Below are 20,946 nucleotides of genomic sequence, written 5' to 3'. Positions count from 1 at the left end.
TTCCTAGAATGAATTAATTTTGATATTTATGGGTCACTTTTGCTGAATTTCCATACATCTCTCGCTCTCAGCAGGGTCGGGAGAATAGGGAACAATGGTTTTCATGGTACAATTAGTTTCAGAAGAAGAAATACATGTACAACACTGCTAGTAGCATTTAAAAAATATCCTAGGATTTATTTGGTGCTTGGTTATAATTTAATCAGTATCCTGGTATTTTGCAGCATTCTTACGTAAAACAAAATTATATTTTCTGAAAGTCACTCTGTTTTCCTTTGACATATTTTCTTTTCTTGTTCTTTTTTTTTTTTTTTTTTTTTTTTTTTTTTGAGACAGAATCTCATTCTGTCGCCCAGGCTGGAGTGTAGTGGCATGATCTTGGCTCACTGCAACTCCGCCTCCCGGGTTCAAGCGATTCTCATGCCTCGGCTAGTGTTACAGGCACCCACCACCATGCTGGGCTAAGTTTTGTATTTTTGGTAGAGATGGGTTTCACCATGTTGGCCAGGCTGGTCTTTAACTCCTGACCTCAGGTGATCCTCCCGTCTCAGCCTCCCAAAGTGCTGAGATTACAGGTGTGAGCAACCGCTCCCAGTCACTTTGACATTTTCTTTAAGTATAGAAAAAATAATTTCAAAGAAATAATTAGTTTTGTCTAAAAATCTGTCTCACAATCAAGATCAATCCACTTCATCTCTAAATAAACTGGTATGAAATATGCTCCCAGAAATTTTACATGGGCTCCTCCTCAATAAAAGAAAGGATTTCATTATCTTTCCTCCTTCAATGTCAATGCTTCTACCATCTGAGCAAAGAGATACTCTGAAATGCTATCCTAGTCTTGTCTATTCTCACCTTTACTAACATCTGAAAGTATGCTATAGAAAAGGTCAGCTTTTTTTGTTTGTTTGTTTCCATATCTTCTCTGGTTAAACCTGTTAGACACTATGTCCTTTCTGAAAAACCTCTGAGAAAGTGGACCCTCTTTGGGTCTGTGTATGAAGTTGTCAACCACTATGAATTTTAGACTGATGCCATTAAGGATTTCCTACCTACCAGAGAGCATTTTGTCACCTTGTCAAAAATATTTGCTATTTTAAGCATTATTTTTATATAAGCATTATTTTTTCATGGTGAAGGTTAAGAAAAATTTCAACATATAATAAAGAAACAATCTTTTGATTTCATCTTTGCCCAGGGTTTGTCTGATTAAAAAGGCAAGAATTGATTAGTATGCTGCTTCTGAAAAGGACTCACTGAAGGAAGGTGATATGCAATAGTAAAAAGGACACTGCACTGAGTTCCCTTCTGCTCCCTGAATTCTCATCCTTGCTCTGTCATTGATGAGCTAGAGAACGTTTGGTTGGTCCCTTAAACTCACCAGCTCTCATTTGCTTTCTCATTTGTAAAGTGAGAAATAAAATGGAGATCCTCTGAGGTCTCTTTTCTAAAATTATATAATTACAGGTACACGTTTTATACCTAATGCATGAACTCCTCATTTTCAATGCAGGGTTTTTATACAATACCATATCTCTTCTATTTCAGAACTGAAATTAGGAAAATGTCATCATGAAATTTACTTCTGTTTGAATTCCAATTAAAGTTCAGACAAAGAAACTTGAAAGAATTGGTTGCATCTCAGAAACACCTGCCACATTTTCGACTTAACAAGCAACCAATCAGAAAGAAGTGAGAGGGCCTATGGATTCCCCACTCTGACTCTCTATTCATGTTTAACCCCTTTTAATGTAAGCAATCAGACAAATCACTTCAAAACAAAGGTTAGTGAAAGAGTCTACAAAAGCCAGAAAAAAGTTGAAAGTATTAGACGTAAGCAGTCAGGGGGACATATGTAACCTCTATATATCTGAAAGGGCACAAAAAGTTCATTCCAAATGAATCATTCATCATAAAGTCAGGAGTTGAGTAAATAGGGAGTCATAATGAAGGGCTAAGAATGACGCTGGCTAATGTCCTCACACATACCCTTTGAATACACCTACATATGTGCATGAATGCACCATTATTAGCTCTCATTTATGTTAATCCAGTGAAGATGTTGTCACTGAACTACAGTTACTCAATAGTAATGTTTTGTATCAAAAAATACTAAGAGATTGACTCATGTCTTTGAAGTTGTTTCATAATTCAGAATGAAAATGACCCCAGGAAAGCAATCTTGTATGCCTTCTAAATGACTTTCTCTTGTCTGACCTTTCATGGGAAAAAAATCAACTAACCCTTTGTTGGGATGCTGTGCTAATTATTCAAAGAAGTTTTATGTAATCCTTTCAAACATGAACCGACTGAATTTCCATTAAACTATCCCACAGAAGGCACACGGTTATAGCCATATACAACCAATGTGACTCTATGGCCTAATGAGAGTTTGTGGTAGGAAGTTCTTGAGCTAAAAATAAATCACAAAGCAGAAAGGCCAGAGTGTGAGAAAGTAAAACTGAGACAGGATTGTTTTGGCTATTATTAGTAGTTTTCTTGGCCTATACATTAGCCAAATAATACAATTCAGAAAAAACAAATAACTATCCTTTTGTTTTCATTACCCCACAAATGTCCACTAGCTTTTCTCATTTGCTACTGCCATATCAATGATGAATTTGATTACATTAAGACCAACAGAGGTCATGCTTCAGGCTACATGCTGAATTTTTATAAACATCCTTACTTCTCTGCAAGTTTATTTCTTTCAGAGCTACTTTCTATTTTTCATTTGACTTTTATTATGCTACAACCCCTAACCAAACACAGGAATTTAAACGTTCCTCCAATTGTACTACAAATAATTTCTAATCTTTCTTGCCATACACTAGCAAGTAATATTCAAAGCCTCCCTGTGTAAGTGTTAAGATTTTAAATCTAAGGACAATGATGGGACATGGTCAGTCTATGTTTTGAAGCTTCCTTTGTGCACCCCAAACAGAGCTCAAGCCTGAAAATGTTCACAATTATATTTGGCATTCCCCGATCTCATTGGATTTGACCAAAATAATTTTAAAGCAAAGTTAATTTTAGTCAGGTTTCATCATAAATTTAAGCACAGTGATAAATCATTAATTAAGCGTCGTTTAACAGTTCAAATTAAAAATATAAATATAGATTAGACACCATTTGAAAGCACTATCGTTAGGTTCATTTGTTCTTTGAACAGTTCCTATAATAAAGGACGCTGCAGACAGAGAAAAAAAGCCCATATGGTAGGAAATATTTGCAAGTTACAGATCTAAGAAGGGTTAATATTCAGCACATATAAAGAATTCCTAAAACTCAACAACAGCAAGGAACCCAATTAAAAAGTGGGCAAAGAATTTGAATAGATATTTCTGCCAATAAGATATACAGATGGCCAACAAGCACATGAAAAGATGCTCAATATCTTCAATCAGTAGGGAAATGTGAATCAAAACTACAATGAGATACCATCTCAGACCTATACCATTAGGAGGCTGTTATTAAAAACACACACATACACACACACACACACACACACACACAGAAAATAAGTGTTAGTGAGAATGTAGAGAAATTGGAATCTTCAGGCTGCTGGTAGGAATGTAGAATGGCAAAGCCACTATGGAAAACAGTATAAAGGTTACTCAAATAATTAAAAATAGAATTTCCATGTGATCCAGCAATTCCATTGCTGAATATATACCCCACGTAATTGAAATCAGCAATTTGAACAGATATTTACACCCATATCCATAACTGCATTATGCACAAGAACCAAAATGTGGAAGAAACCCAAATGTTCATCAATAGATGAATGATTAAGCAAACTGTGGTATATACCTACAGTAAAATATTATTCAACCTTTAAAAGGAAGGAAATTCTGGTGCATGTTACAACATTGATAAACCTTGAAGACATTATGCTAAGTGAAATAAGCTAGTCATAAAAGGAAAATAATACATGATTCCACTTGTATGAGTTGTCAAATTCATACAGACAAAAAGTAGAAATGGTGGTTTCCAGGGGCTGGGGAATGGGAATTTGATGTTTAATGAGTACAAGTTTTAGTCTGGGATAATTAAAAAGTTCTGGAGATGGACAGTGGTGATAGTTATATAACAATATAAATGTGCTTAATGCCAAAGAACTATATACTTAAAATGGTTTAAATGGTAAATTTTATGTTATGTATATTTTATCACAATAAAAAAAGTTACTACCCATATTGTGCTAACAATGTAAGGAGGAGATGAGTGTGTGTATAAAATTAGTGCCAGAATATCTGTAATTCAAGGTAAGAGAGATAGTGACAAGCCACTAGAAATTAAATACTATGGTGTTCAGAGAATGCAAAGATAGTATTTAGTAGTTACAGGAAAGTTTTTCATGGAGTATATAGTTGCTGGAGTTCATCTTTGGAAGATTAATGCAATTTTACTAAATAGAGATGTTGGGGGCAGGTATCCTACAAAAAGTGACCCACACAAATAAAGCATGGAAGCTAAAATCTTGGGGGGATTTTAGAGCTGTGATTTCTCCTTGTTACAGTGTAGAAGAGTGCTTGTCAAACTTTAATGTTTATACAGATCACTGGGGAATCTTGCTAAATTGTAGACTCTGATTCTATAGGTCTAATACACAATTCAAAATTCTTTATTTCTAATAGGCCCCCATTAGAAATGGTGATGCCAATGCCGCTCTTAGTACTCATGTCTTGAGTATCCATACCTACAAATAAGACTGGCCCAAGATTGAAGGTTTTAAAAGCCGCAAGTTTGTATGGATTTCAGAATTAATGAAGAACCAGTGAAACTCTTCTGGGTAGAGAAATTGTATTACTGGTGCTATCCCTTAGGAAAATTAATCCAGCAGCCATGTGTAGGTGGGAATAGAATGGGCAGAGACAGACACTGGGGAGACTGGTTAGGCTCAGGGGGACCAGTCAAGAGGCTGTTAATAGAAACCAGTCTAGATGTGCCAAAGCCTGAACAGGCAAGTGGGGGAGAGAATGCAAAGGGAAGACTAAGTGAGAGGACGGTGCAAAGGCAGATGTGTGTCTCGGCAGCTGGCAATGCAAGGGAATAGATGAGGAAGAAAATTAAAAAATACTAATGATTAGGATAAGCATACAATCAGGTTAAGTTTATGCCTGTCATCCCAGCATAATTATTCACAGTGCCCCTGTATTGGTCCATTCTCACCCTGCTAATAAAATCATACCTGAGACTGGGTAATTTATAAAGGCAAGAGGTTTAATTGACTCACAGTTCAACAGGGCTGGGGGAGGCCTCAGCAAACTTAGAACCATGGCAGAAGGGGAAGTAAACACGTCCTTCTTCACATGGCAGCAGCAAGGAGAAGTGCTGAGCAAAGAGCAGGAAAAGCCCCTTAAAAACCGTCAGATTCCGTGAGAACTCACTATCATGAGAACAGCATGGAGGTAACCACTCCCGAGAGTCAATTACCTCCCACTGGATCTCTCCCATGACACGTGGAGATTGTGGGAACTACAATTCAGAATGAATTCCCCAGTCTCAGGTATGCTTTTATTAGCAGGGTGGGGACACAGTCAACCATATCAGCCCCCTTTCAAACCAAAAAATGCCCCAGTTTGGCTGAGTAAGTAATATGACTGGATTTGATCATATTACTTAATATGCTTCATATTAAGTAATATGGTAAAACCATACTTAATAGAAGAGAAATATGGTTTGACCATACTATTTAACTATGGTTTTACCATATTACTTAAACTATATTACTTAATATGGTTTTGACCATATTACTTAATATAAGCTTAATGTATAAAGCTACACCCTAGCTTTAAGCACAGGTGATGAACAGGACATAAAGATGAGTTAGGCTGGTTTGCAGCGGGTAGAGATGAAGTGATATTCATTCATTCACTCAGTATTTTCCAAATGTCAATTATGTGCCAGGTACTGTTCTAAAGTGCTAAGGATACCTAAGTTTAAATAAAAATGACAACAAAGAGCCTTGTCCTCCTGGAGTTTATGACTTAGTGGGTACTCACACATTCTGGAAGTCGTGCGGAGGAGAAAATGGGAAGGCAGCAGGGTGAAGGTGCAAGAATTCCAGCTGGGGCAGTCTCAAGCACAGAATCAAGAATGAAGGATTAGACAGGCACCTAATAGTCCCAACTAATCAGGAGGCTGAGGTTGGAGCATCGCTTGAGCCTGGAAGTTCATGGCTGTAGTGAGCTGTGATTGCACCTGTGAATATCCACCACACTCTATCCTGACCAACATAGCGAGACCCCATCTCTAAAAAAAAAAAAAAAAAAGGATTAGAATTTGAAAGGAGGAAGCTGACAATTTAGATATCGATATGGATCTTTATGGAATGACGAAGCTTTGGGATTGGGTGAGATATCTCCCTGACAGAGAACAAAGAAAGAAGAGACCTTGGGCAGTGCCTAGGCTTAGGGGACAGAATGAGGAGCCAATAAGCCTGAGAAGGAGAAGTTAGGGAGGTGAAAGAAGCACCAGGACACTGCTCTATGATAGCCAAGGAAGCAGGGAGGTCAAGGGCCCTCCAGGTAACAATATCAAAGGCTGCTGAGAGTTCTAGGAGACAGGCCTGGGGCCACTGTGGGGAAGAGGAGGGTTGGCTTTGGGAAGGAATGCAACATGTACTAGGGGGTTGGTCAGTAAGATGTTACATGGTATTCAGCAAGTAAGAAAAACTTACTGAGACTCTTAAGGTGTCTGATTTATTCTTAGATAGTTTTATGTATTTTATGCTATTTTGTTTCTATTGTTAGTAAAAACAACCATTTTGTTGTTATTGCTCCTAGAGGCTTGGAACAAAATTAAGCAAAAGCTGTAAGCATCTCCTTTTCCATCAATAATGAGTACATATTTTTTCTCACAGGATTACCCTGAGGATGGGTTCTAGATAACGCCTGTGAGCTTTAAAAATCTGAAGTAGCAAACAAGAGCCATGTTCTGGTAAAAAAACAAAAACAAAAACAAAAACAAAAAACACTTAATTTTACTTCCTGTCTTCTTTCAGATGTGAAGAGACATCTGGGAAAAAGACTGAAGGTAGTTAAGAGGCATGTGTGACCTTAATGATACTGAATGGAAAAAATACTGGATTTTCTCTGGAAGGTCAAAGCTCTTTTATCTATCCAGAATTGTCAGTACTACGACTGTTATTATTCTTATTAGTTCCATTGCTCTTTGCATGATGATAGAAAAATGTTATCGTAGACTCATGGGACCAAAAGAAATCGTAGCAGAGCATTTACATTATTCTCCCCCACCCCTGCTTATAGTCTCATCTCCCCCAGGACACACACGCACAAACATGACCATGCAAGCTCCACTCAGGAGGATGACAATGCATCCTATTTTTAATGCTTTTAGGGAAGATGATATAATATTCCAGGATAATCCATATCATAATAGAAAAGCCTACACTGAGAGCAGGAAGGTGTGTGATCACCTTCTGGGTTATAATGTAGTCCTTTTTCGTTTTTTCCTTGTCCGAAACCCAGAGGTTGGGGCTGGGAGCAGTTTTTTCACCCACCAGAGGAAAACAGGAATTGATTGAATGGGTAAATCAGTAATAACCTATGTAAAAACCAAATAAACAAGGTCCTGTTGTTAAAGCCATTCACAATAGCCAATACAATTCTGGTAGGAATGTTTGGTAATTTCTCAGTGGCTGGATGGCTACTTTTACAGCCCTGGGACAATGCTGGCATGAGTCACTATTTGTCCAATGAAGCAACTGAGCCAAGTTTATTTTAAAGGGGGGTCTCCAGACTTTCCTTGGTTATCATACTTGTAATTCATGCAGCACGTTAGCCAGTGGTGTTCTCAGGGAAGTGGGTGGTTAAACTTAAAACTGGCAAAGCAAGCAAGCCTTGGCATTTCAGCACCCCCACTCCCTACTGAGACCGGCCGACTCCACTCCCAAGGCCAGGCCGAATCTCCACTGTGCCACACAGGGAGCTGTCACCCCAAACATACCAAATGCATTCCACCCTCTGCACCTTTGCTCTCTCTGTTCTCATGTCCTTTCTCCTCTTCCCACCTGCATTAGTCTTATCTTCCAAGGCCCACCTGGAGCTGCATCTCCTCCACTATACCTTGACTTGCTGTGATTCTCAGGAATAATTCCATTCTCTGAAAACCTGCACTTTTTATGAGAAACATAGGCCGGGCGTGGTGGGTCACATCTGTAATCCTAGGACTTTGGGAGACTGAGGCAAGCAGATCGTTTGAGCCCAGGAGTTCAAGACCAGCCTGGGCAACATGGTGGAGCCCTGTCTCTACCAAAACTACAAAAATTAGCCAGGTGTGATGGTGCTTGCCTGTGGTCCCAGCTACCAGGGAGGCTGAGGTGGGAGGATCCCTTGAGCCTGAGAAGTTGAGGCTGCAGTGAGCCGAGATCACGCCACTGCACTCCAGCCTGGGCAACACAGTAAGACCCTATCTCAAAACAAAAAAACAAGAAACACGATTTGACATGTAGTGTACTTGATCTCAACTGTCATTTATTTGTACCATCACCTCAAATGGACTATAAAACTGGATCTGATTTTCCTTAGAGAACTCTTATGACAATTGACTATGATATCCTATCACATGTTTGAAAGCACCTTGTAAAACAGTCACATTAAAAACACACCCTATAGTATTTTTTTCCTGACATTTGCAGAATTTTTCATAAAAGCCATATAACAATATTTAAAGGGTTAGAAATCAGATCCCTTTACAATGGAGGTTTTAATTGGAAGGATTACAATGCATAATGTAAATTTTACTTTCATGTTTGCTCAGGTAACTCCTTTATTGACATGACCCCATCTCTGATTTGACATTTAATAGGACTTAGAAGGGTAGGAGGTTTTCTGTTTGTATATCACAACATTTAATTGCCTGTCCTCTCACTGGGAAGGCATGAGAAAGACACTTTGTATAATTAAAATAAATAGATAATACTGATGTAGAAATGGATGTAAATATAGATAAGTTTAATCTTCACAACAGGCCCAGGAGGTGGACAATATTCACATCCTCTTTTACAGATAAGGACACAGAGAACCAAACAGTTCAGTAACTTCCCCAAGGTCACAGAGTGGGTGACGAGCTGGGATTCACACCCAGCGTTCTGATCCCAGGGTTCACATGCTTGCTTAGTCACTTTACTGTGACAAGGCAGCAAAGAGCTGAGCAAGATTTGATTCCATTTAATTTGAGCATCATTTATTGGACATTTACTAACTGCCAAGCTCTATGCTAAGTGCTAGGGATGAAAAATGAATATGATAAGGTCCCTGCACTCAAGGACAATGTTCTCAGACATGACTCATAAAAACACATAATTTTAATACTCTGATAAGGGCGATAAAATAAATGCATGCAAGACAGAGAAGTGCGATAAAATAAATGCATCAGACATGTTTTATAGTTTGACTTATTTATTTTACATAAAATGTGGAGGCTGGGTGCGGTGGCTGATGCCTGTAATCCCAGCACTTTGGGAAGCTGAGGCGGGCAGATTACCTGAGGAGAAGAGTTCAAGACTAGCCTGGCCAACATGGAGAAACCCCGTCTCTACTAAAAATACAAAAATTAGCCGGGCGTGGTGGCGGGTACCTGTAGTCCCAGCTACTCAGGAGGCTGAGGCAGGAGAATGGCTGGAGCCCGGGAGTCGGAGGTTGCAGTGAGCTGAGATTGTGCCACTGCACTCCAGCCTGCGCAACTGAGCGGGATTCTGTCTCAAAAAAAAAAAAAAACAGTGGAGAATACCCCTATCATATCTCTCACACACACACACACACACACACACACACACACTCTCTCACATAAATTCAAGTTCATCCAGTTGGCATAGCCATTTCCTCTGCGTGCTCTCTTAGGTAAGACTGTATGCAAAGGAGAGAACTGTCTCTGCCCTGGCTCTGAAGCAAGAAATTAGTCAAAGGGGGAGGCAGGAAAGGATCAGGTAAATAGATGCAAGAGAATACAGTGGTGTCAATGTTGTCACAGAAGAAAGAACAAAGTTCCCAGAGAAGCTATTTGAACTAGACCTTAAAGAAACAGGCAACTGACAAGCCAAAGTGGGGCTGGGGCAGAGAGAGATGGAGAGCAGGCCGGGCCTTTCCAACCAGAGGGTACCTGTGCCAGGTTCAGGTGGGGAAGGGACGTGTGTTCAGGGTGATTACCGTCCAATAATTTCCCACAGCTGCCCCCTCTAGGGCTTGTCCTTTAAGTTTCCTACAGAGACAGAACTGACTTGTCCATGGCCACAAAGGATGGGCATGGTCACATCAACTCCATAAGCTGAAGATCTTCTTGGCTCCCGGCGCAAACGCACAGACCAGGAGACCACGCTACGCTACGGTCATAAACGGAGCATGGCAAACCTTGCAGGCACTGAGTCATGGGGAATCGAATGTTCTTAGTGGAATTATCTGAAGTTCTGTGTTCTGTTGGGTAACTTCAGGTCACTTGCCCCGAATTTTAATTATCTCTTCTGAGCAAATTACATTTCAAGTTAAGTCAATCCAGTTATAGAAGTTGTGCCCATACTCCCTGGCACCCAGGGCTTTTGCGGTGCTGTGCCCTGTCCCCTCACCACAGGTAACTCCTACTCTCCAGTGTTCTCAGCTGAAATGCCACTTCTCCTAGGCCCTCCCTACACTGGGCAGGTCACTGATATCAACTCTCAGGATACCATGTATCTTTTCCTCCTTAGCATTGATATCAACTGTAATTTTAAGTTTATTTATGTGGTTATTTCTTTACTGTTGGTCCTTTCAGTAAACTCTGAAATCCATGAAGGCAGGGACCCTGATTCTGCTCGATATTGTATTGTAGCACACCGGCACACACATGTTAAGTAAACAAATAAACCTGGATTCAAGAACTCTAAAAGACCATAATTTAAGAGAGTAGAAATTGTGAGACTCTGCATATATTGGCTATAGCCTAGGCCTCATTTGAAATTACAGAAAAATGTGATTACACTGGTAAGAAATAGGCTATCTCATGTTTGAAATTACCGAAAAACATGATTACATTGGTAAATAAATGCTCTTCCATTGATAAGCATTATAGAAAAATGGTATTCCTTTGATTTAGCTATTCCATTGGTAGCTAAATAAATATTAGCTATTACTATTATAATTAGTGAACAACATAAACCTAGTTGCCTTTAGTATTATTTCATGATATCTAGCTTCCAGGCAGTACTTTATTTATATATGCAACATAATTGGCATTTACATACTTTAAATATGTTTGGCTTAGTGGGTCTGGGCGGGTCTGGGATGGTGGGTAACATCTAGTTAGAGCTTCCATTATAAATTGAAAAATAAAATCAGGGAAATCAAACTTTCAAAATTTATTTAGATTCCCTCATAAGACATTTTGTATTTCTCCCACTATTTCCCTTTCTTTGTCTCACAGACATGCCATATGGGTAGCGTATGCTTCCTTTGAGGCACAGAAATACGACACACAGAGAAGAATCTGGCATTAAGGCTGGCCACAGTGGCTCACGCCTGTAATCTCAGCACTTTGGGAGGCCCAGGCAGGAGAATTGCTTGAGGCTAGGAGGTTGAGGCTGTAGTGAACTCCCGCCTGGACAACAGAGTGAGACCCTGTCTCAAAAAAAAGGTCTGCCAACGGCTTCTGCAGGGACCAGTGTAACTGGCACACAGTCAGTGTTTGATTCGAAACACAAAGCTGCGGCCGGGTGCAGTGGCTCACACCTGTAATCCCAGCACTTTGGGAGGCCGAGGCAAGTGGATCACCTGAGGTCAGGAGTTTGAGACCAGGCTGGCCAACATGGCGAAACTCCATCTCTACTAAAAATAGCAAAAAAAAAAAAAAAAAAAAAAAAAAAAAAAAAAAAAATTTGCTGGGCATGGTGGCATGCACCTGTAATCCCAGCTACTTGGGAGGCTGAGGCAGGAGAATTGCTTGAACCTGGGAGGCAGAGGTTGCAGTGAGCTGAAATCGCGCCATTACACTCCAGCCTGGAAAACCGAGTGAGACTCTGTCTCAAAAAAAAAAAAAAAAAGAAGAAACACAAAGAGCTGCACATTCCCTTTCTAGTCATCCCCATGTCTCACGCACCTGGTACTTTGTGAGTTTGTTTTTCTACCAGAAGTTTTCATCCATGAGGAGGTGGAGTGTTGGGGGAGGGGAAGTGGTTTGGCCAGCTAAATGTATACAACAGGGAGCTCGTTCAAGGGCACCAAGTTCGATTATTAATTTGGCCTGACCAACCAAGGCAGCACAAGGCTGGAATTCAAACTTTGATTGCATGGTTCCATTTAATGTGTCATCTGCAAGATAAATTATCCCTGGGAGAGAAACTTGGTTAGCTAGCCCAGCTCTAACGCAAAGATAATGAAGGCGTAAGGACAGTGTCTTGTACAATGAGGTCTGATCACAGGCTGTACTCAGATAAAAGGAACAGTGAGATTGCTTTGAATCTGACAACCAATAATAACAACTAGGTAGCTTCTTCCCTTAGCTGTAACCCTGCTGTTTACTACTTGGTGACTGTTGAAGGGAAATCCTTCTCTTCAGTTTCTAAAGCAATGGTTACAGCACTGTCACGTTGCCAGCCAAGCTAAGAGTCCGGGAAGCTGACTATTAAATCACAAAAACCACTCAATAAGGTTTGTTAAACACTGACCAATCCGTATTTTAATGCATCTTAAGAGTACTCTGTGTTCACTGGCCCGAGAAAGCAAATGCTTTCAAATCATGTCATTTAATATTAATAAGCTGCAATGAACTTTAAAATGTGACAGTTATGTACTGTAGCACAAAAGTAAATAATCCTGGAAGTAGAGTAGTACAACAGTGAATTAGCATAAAAATAGAATGTACTAATTTGAATTGTAGAATAAGGACTCAAAGTACAGAGTACGGAAACTACTCTGATGGTTAGTTAATTACACCCACCATGTTCTACAGAAATGTAGTCCTCAAATTCTTTGATCTCTTCATCCACTGTGGTACTCATATCCTGCCCATCTCCTTAATCCTTACTCCACCCACCTCTACCCTCAAAAGAGACTGCATGCTGAGCAAGGGAGGACTTAGTTAAATGTGCCCAGCGCTCCATGGGAAGACCACGGGTGGTAAACTAGCAGAGAGCAGATGACCTTCATATGGAACCAAAATGATGGCAGAGAATAGAAGGAGACTCCAAAGAATATACATAACCTTTTTCCTGAATCATATCTGAGTTGACAATAGTTTCAGTCCCTCTGGGTCCCAAGTGTTCAATACACCTTGGAAATCCGGATTTTTAGTTTGGAAGAAAGGTATGGAATATAAAAAAAAAACAGAAAGGGAAATTGCTCTTAGCTGCACCCACAGAGTGTCAAAGTAAGAAAGTTTTCAAAATGAAAAAAGGAAAAGTGCCTGTTTGGTAGAGCTGTCCTAAACTGTGAGCACAGAAAAAAAGTAAAATTGCTCAGAAAAATATGAAGTCAGAAGCCAGAGGAACTGGTAACTGAGGAAAAGAGTATTTGCCCAGAATGGTTAAAAAAAAAAAAAAAAAAAAATGCCCAGATTTTTTACCTGTTTAAGAGCAGAGATAAAGGGGAACGAGAAGGGTAAACCAGATAACTAGATTTTAAAAGCTTAACTTGGCTGGGTGCCGTGGCTCACGCCTGTAATCCCAGCACTTTGGGAGGCAGAGGAAGGCGGATCACCTGAGGTCAGGAGCTCCTCACCAGCCTGGCCAACATGGTGAAAACCTGTCTGTACTAAAAATACAAAAATTAGCCGGGCTTGGTGGCACATGCTTGTAGTCCCAGCTACTTGGGAGGCTGAGGCAGGAGAATCACTTGAGTCCAGGAGGCAGAGGTTGCAGTGAGCCAAGATTGTGCCACCGCACTCCAGCCTGGGCAGCAGAGCAAGATTCTGTCTCAAAAAAAAAAAAAAATTAAAATTAAATAAAAATAAATCAAATTTAAAAAGCTTAACTTATACTAATGTGTGAGTCAAACTGAGTAATAAGAGTAATAATACTAAATTTGCAATTATTTCCTTGTTTGCGTTTATTCATTTGCTCATCGATTCATTATTTATTCATCAGCCACGTTGATATCAGCTGAATTCAACTGCATGCAAACAGAAAGCAGCTTCACTCTTTTCAACATTTTATCTTGAAACCCTCCCTGTGAACCATTTGTTCCTCACCGTGAATGAAAACCCAAGCGCCATGGTTGTTTGGATCACATAGCTAATTAAAAGTAACCTGGTCACATTTGGTCCTAAGAACAACCTCATTTTCGTAACTGAAATATCCAGTCTACTGTAATTATAAAAAGCTTCACATTTGATCCAAGATTCCAGGTTTTCTTGCTCTTCGGTTTTCCCTTATTCCCCTGCCCTGCTCTTGTGAGATCACCCTGGCTTCCTCAGGAGCTGCAGAAAGACAAAATGTCTTAGATGCTGAGCTAGCGGGTCACATGAGCTCCATATGGGCGCCCTCCAGGTACGGTAAATTCCCAATGCTGATTCTTCTCCAGGAGGGCACATTGCTGGCCTTCTTTCTCAGTCCTGGGTATGTGGTGGCCTCCTCCATCCAGATCCCAACAGGCAGTTCTCAAGGTGACCTCCTCTTGGGCCGTCCATGTGCAGCTTGGAACTAAGGGACCTGTGCCCACTGCCATCAGCAGCAGTATCTCTTTCTGTTCTCTCATCACGGGAGGTAGACCAAGGCACAGCCTTTTGCCTTTATGTTCCCAGAAGGGAATTAGGCACCACTTCCGGGGGCCTCCAAAGTCCAGAAAATATATGCCAAGTTCTCTGGTTCTCTTGTGGCACTGGAGTCCTGAGGACCTCTTATCTGGCTTGGGGTTACAGGAAGCCCAGCATATTGACTGCTCCACCAAGAACAGACCTGCCCTCCTCACTCTTCTACCTTAATTTAACCTTTTTTAAAATTTCAAGGTGGCTGATGGGCTGAGAAGGGACAGAGATTTTTACAACCTTCTTTGTCATTTCTGCATAGGGCTGCTAATATCTTGGTTTGGTTGGGTCGACAGGTGGAGGAACATGTCACCTAATTTTTTTTTCTTTAGAGATGGGGTCTCTGTTGCCCAGGCTGAAGTGCAGTGGTGCAACTACAGCTCACTGCAGCCTTGAACTCCTGGGCTCAAGTGATCCTCCCACTTCAGCCTCTCCAGTAACTAGGACTACAGGTATGCATCACTATGCCTAGCTAATTTATTTTTATTTTTAGAGATTAGATGTTGCTATATTGCCCAGGCTGGTCTTGAACTTCTGGCCTCACACAATCCTCCCACTTCAGCTCCTGAGTTGCTGGGATTACGGGAGTGCGCTACCGAGACCAGCTGTGCATGATGTTTTCATCTCAATAGTAGGGAATCTCATGTGAAACTGACTAAAATGGTTGTGCTTTATCATGGGGTTATAATGAAGAGAAACATTCTAGTCTGTGCCCATTTTTGCTGGCCCTGTGCTAAGTGCTGGGGATTCAAAACAAAACACGAAAAACCATGGTGACTGGTCTCAAGGAGCCCACGGTCAAGGGTGCACTCCCCTCTACTCCCCACTCTGTGTTTAAGTGGTTGTTATGCTGGACCCCTATTGACTCCGATAAGGATGGCACAAGTCTGAGAGGTTGAAGAAGAGACCTGGAGAGAGTGAACAAGATATAAGGTTTATTGGGGAACTTACAGACAGGGACAGTGCAGTGACAACAGACTGGACAGGAGAACCACTACTGATGGTAAAAAGCCTGATGTTGGTATAACATTTTCACTTAGCACCTTCCACCTAGCAACCTCCATTTAACCCAGCACCAAGGGCCTCTATCCCCTGTATAGCCTCTGTTTCAAAGGATGGGCCTTGGGTCCAGATGTCCTTCATGGATAAGGAGTGAAACTCCAGATTGGCTGCTCCCAGATTCTTTAGCTTGGGACTCCAAACACACACTCTCCTTAGACCACAGGGTCATTCTCCGGCTATGCCTCAGTTAAGTTATTGCTTTCAGGTGCATCTGCCATATGGTGGTCTTTGTTCTGTAAGCACATGAGTGTCCTGGGCTATGAAGCTGGGAAGGGGAAAAGGACAAGGGTGAAGGGTATGAGGGGGAGCTAGAGTTCAAGAGTGCCTTTCTATAAGGTGGGGACTGCAACACAGAGTTTCTCTTCTCCAAGCACCAGAGGCGTTAAAATTAGGAGGTGAACGAGTCAACAGGAGTTGAAAGCTATGGTCCACGAAGCCTCAGAGAAATCTGATGGCTTGGTGAATGGTAGGAACTGAAAACAGACATCAAAACTGAGGTTCTGAGAACTAAAGGAAAACTGAGCAAAAATGACCAGGTTTAGAGCAAATGGGCAGAGATCAAGAGGGACTGCCTAGAAGAGGCCAGTTTGTGCTTGCCTTTATCCACCGGCAGAAGCTTAATATCTCAGTGGATGGGCAGAGTTAAGGGGCCAGGGCACTGCAGTCATGCACAGGTCTAACCACAGGGCCGCACCCTGCAGAGGCAGCTGTGTGGATTTGGAGGAGCTCTTTAGCTGCTGGGATTGTTGCTCAAAGCCTATAGAAGTTGGGGCCCAAGCTGAGTACATACCCACAAAGGAGGAAGCTGTCTTCAGAATTCAGCTAAGTCACACCTTTTCTAGAATGTTGTCGTCCATTTGGAAGTCAGTAAGCTGCTGCCCTGCATTGCTAATTCCCCTTTGTAGACACACCCTATCCTCTGACTTGCACAAGCCTATGGACCTGAAATTACCTACTTGATTCTCTGCCCTGCAGCCTGGCAGCCACACCAACGTTACTCAGATTGGCAGGCTGAGATCTGTCCCAGACTCTGAGATCAAACCTAATTTCAATAGCCTTATATGGCAGGCATCGAGCATTCTGTCAGTGTTGCTGCTGGTGCCTTGTGACTTTGGTGTCCAGAGCTCCTAGTACCTCGTCGACTTTTTACATTTTTGCCTCATCAGTCCTTCAATCCTTGAGGTTAGGGGTCCTCCTTTTTTTTTTTTTTTTTTTTTTTTTCCGAGATGAAGTTTCATTCTTGCTGCCCAGGCTGGAGTGCTATGGTACAACCTTGGCTCACTGCAACCTCCACCTCCTAGGTTCAAGCAGTTCTTCTGCCTCAGCCTCCCAAGTAGCTGGGAGTACAGGTGCCCACCACCACGTCTGGCTAATTTTGTTTGTATTTTTAGTAGAGGCGGGATTTCGGCATGTTGGCCATTCTGGTCTCGAACTCCTGACCTCAGGTGATCCGCCCCCCTCGGCCTCCCAAAGTGCTGGGATTACAGGCCTGAGCCACCACGCCCAGCCCTTTGAGGTTAGTGGTCCTCCTAAGACAACACCCAGTACATAAGTTATATGAAACTGGTATGTAAGGAAGAATGAACCCACTGATGGAACAGTTTGAGGAGGGAAAGGGGTCCTTTCTCTCATCATTTGAGAGAGCTATGGTGGGAGGAACTGTGGTGGAGGAAAGCAGAGAAGCCTTCTGGTGGAGGAGCGAGGGAGTGAGCTGGGCCAGGCCAGGTGCGAATTGCTTCTCACTGCATCCTCTCCATCACCTACTGTTTTCAGTTATTTATTTGCCTATTATACTGTAATAATATGGACTTACAATCTTTTTTCTATTGTAAACTACAGAGAACATTTTTAAAACACCCTTGATTAATTCACTTGAGAAATTAATTATTCTCTTATAGTCACATCGTACATTCATATTTAATTAATTCTAAGAGCATAAAATTTAAAAGTTTACTTCCATTAAATTTATATTACATGGTCATATAATCTAATAATTATACCAATTGCAATTAAAATGAATTTACTATATTAATTTAATCTCATTTATCTTCATTTATTATGTTTGAGTATAAGGTAATCTGTAATTATGCTTAGGAAGCAAGAATATCCTGTAATTTTGACCTCAGTATCTTCACAAGCTTGGAAGTAATTCAAAGGGTTTTTAAAGCTACACTGCTAGAAGTCTGACTTATTTTCTAGTCTTATTTTAAAATATCAGTTGAAGAAACAGAAATGAGAATGATCCACCCTTCTTTTGTGCAAGGATAAAATAGAGACATGGAAGCCATTTTCAGCAGCAAAATTTCATACTGTCATTGGTGCCTGTGGAATCTAGATTAGACGGAAAGATGCTAGGGTCTGGAAAAGGTAAAACACCCAGGAAATTCAATTAGAAGTATGTCTTTGGTACTTACTTTATGAACAAAGGTATGCAAGCTATTAATAAATACAAGAAAAAAAAGGTAGTATTCTCATCTTTGATAATTTTATAAATGCTAGAATTGTTGAGATTCTAGCCTCAGTTTTGAAATCTGAACCAAAGAGCGTTTGCTGGCTTTTGTGTTGCTTTGCCCAAGAGTGACATGGGTCAACTGCCTTATGATACGTTTACCATCAACCCTGTGTTTCAATAGAACTTGAGTTTTGCTTCCCAATTCCCTGGAACACCTGACTTTGTTAGAACAAGTTACTGGGAATTCCAACAGCACCAGCTCTATCTTGTTTTGCAGCTCAAGCTTTGTTCTACTTGAGAATGACAGAGGGCACTGGAAGCTCCAACCTGTTCATAAATTTGTATCATTCGTTACAAAGAAGAAATAAGAGGGCAAAAATAAATGAATGCAAATCTATCATCACTACTGGAAATATAACTTAGGACACACACTTTGTGTCAGGAATGCTATGGTCAAGTATGAAGAGAGTGTTGGTATTCCTGGTCCAGGAAGAGAGGGAGCTCCCATTCTAGCTCCTTTAGAGAATAATGCAGGTTTTATCCCTGGTGAATATCATATTGGTGGCTAGAAAACCCTATCTGTCATTAAGATACAAGAGTTCTTTACATTTTGCACACTGGGCCAGAAGGAAAACTACTCCAGATGCATCATTGAAAATCTCTGTGTCCCTTTTCTCCTCTAGATGAGTTTATATATCTTATTTTCAGGTGCACTTTCGTGGACTGGTTCCTACTTCTGTCTTTCTTTTCCAGGACATACTGATTTTATCAGGCAGCACTTAAATTCTCGTAATAACTCAGCTGGTTACTTGTTAAAGTATGTGTGTCACAGAAAGGATTTTCCCTTCTTAGTGACTAGAAAACATCAGAGTCTGGGTTATCACAAAAATATAACAAGAAAACATCATTAATTATTGTTAAGAAAATTCACCAAGAATACACGACTTCATTTTATTTCAAAACAAATGACTGCATCGTAAGAAATGGAAAACAGTTTAGGTGAGGTTTAACATTGAGATTGTGTGCTCTAGGTAGCGAAAAGCATAGCTGACAATATTGACAATCAGCAAGATGAAACCCTCCAAAATAAGCAGGTCACCTGTTATGTGTTTTGTCTTTTAACATTCACGGCATTTACCAAAATCATGGCTGATTGAAATGTGTGCGATTTGTTTTAAAATTGGATTCAAGGTGTTTTGTTTTGCAAGTAGGAACATTACCGTAAATCCACGTTGCAAGAGCAGTGTTGCTTTAGTGAGATAAATGTCCCCAGTATACACAAGGCTGATATACAAGGCAATCACACCACATATTACTTTAACACATAATTTGGAAACGTTTCTTAAGAGTCTTAATACATCTAGGCAGCTTATCATGGATGTGACAGAATCAGTTATAAATGACCCTTAGGTGGGCTCACAAATGATGGAACATGGAGTGTTTTGGTAAAGACACTTAGGACAGCTCAGGAAATCAGCTGGGGAGCAGAGGCCATATGTTGTCAGCCTTGGGTCAAAATGTGCTCACCACGTCATTACCGGTGACTCTTCTCTGCATGGGACTATGATCTCTCGAAATCTTTCAGTGGGACTGCTGGTGGCCTTCAGAGTTTGCCCTGCTTCAGAGGAAACGCCTTCCTGCCGCATGGAAGAAGCCTCTTGATGGGATACCAAAGAAAGATCTGTAATACTTATGATTTTCTGGAAAGAACTCAGAGAAGAGTAAAAGGACTACCTTTTGGAAAAGCTTCATGATATAATATCCTAGAATATTATTGCTGCAGGGGGTTTTAGCAGCACCATTACTTGATTCTGTGGTGTAAATTCTTCCCTTAACTTCTTCGTTTTGCAGGTGGTGAAACAGACAGAGAAGTTGAGTTGCTTAGGATTGTATAGACATCCTGCAGATTCAAAATCTAGCTCACAATTATCAATCAGAAGTTAAAATGCACAGAGGGCCGCTAGGTTCCTATACTATGCTTTGCTTCTCCACTCTGTTTTTCTTGCAACCTTGTTGTGTTTGCCCATGTGAGTTCTTTGCTAAGTGTTCATGCCTAGTGACCCCATGCCCAGCAGGCGGGATGTGTGGATGGGAAAATATTACAGAGGATGAAGACACTCATATTGCCTTTGGATATGAAGGATGCCATGTTGATTGGGCCATATCTTCATATTTGATCTGATGAGGTGGAATGAATGTGGTCATCAACTTCTTTTTTTTTGAAACAGAGTCTCACTCCGTCTCCCAGGCTGGAGTGCAGTGGCGCTATCTCAGCTCACTGCAACCTCCGTCTCCTGGATTCAAGTGATTCTTCTGCCTCAGTCTCCCAAGTAGCTGGGACTAGAGGCGCGTGCCACCACGCCCAGCTAATTTTTGTTCTTTTAGTGGAGAAGGGGTTTCACCATGTTGGCCGGGATGGTTTTGAATTCCTGACCTCAGGTGATCTGCTCGCCTCAGCCTCCCAAAGAGCTGGGATTACAGGCATGAGCCACTGTGCCCGGCCTGGTCATTAAGTTCTGCATTTATTCTACCACATCATTGTATGCTGCCTAATTAAGAAGAGAAATATCTTCTTAATATCCCCTAATATGCACTGGCAGAAACACTTTTTTGAGTATGGACTGGTAGTCTAATTCTCTAAGCCTCATGTGGGCCACCTTTCAACTAACTTCCATTTAAGTATTGCTGGCATGAAA

General features: G+C 41.0%; 1 protein-coding gene across 4 annotated transcripts in view; it reads right to left on the bottom strand.

Annotated features, from left to right (window-relative positions):
- The window catches only part of LOC105486007 (StAR related lipid transfer domain containing 13), a 553,767-nt gene that overhangs the window by 273,479 nt on the left and 259,342 nt on the right, over positions 1–20,946 (bottom strand). Inside the window, exon 1 of one of the 4 annotated variants that reach the window (XM_071081474.1) lies at positions 6,009–6,241. The exons of the other annotated variants lie outside the window; for them this stretch is intronic. The gene's annotated coding sequence lies outside the window, so the exon portion shown is untranslated. Of the gene's footprint in view, positions 1–6,008; positions 6,242–20,946 lie in introns of those variants that run through there. 4 annotated transcript variants of the gene reach the window in all.

This window comes from Macaca nemestrina, chromosome 16 (assembly GCF_043159975.1).
Source record: "Macaca nemestrina isolate mMacNem1 chromosome 16, mMacNem.hap1, whole genome shotgun sequence".
Classification (NCBI taxonomy): domain Eukaryota; kingdom Metazoa; phylum Chordata; class Mammalia; order Primates; family Cercopithecidae; genus Macaca; species Macaca nemestrina.
Note: the sequence above shows the minus strand (reverse complement) of the source record. Positions and strands in the feature narration are given on the sequence as shown.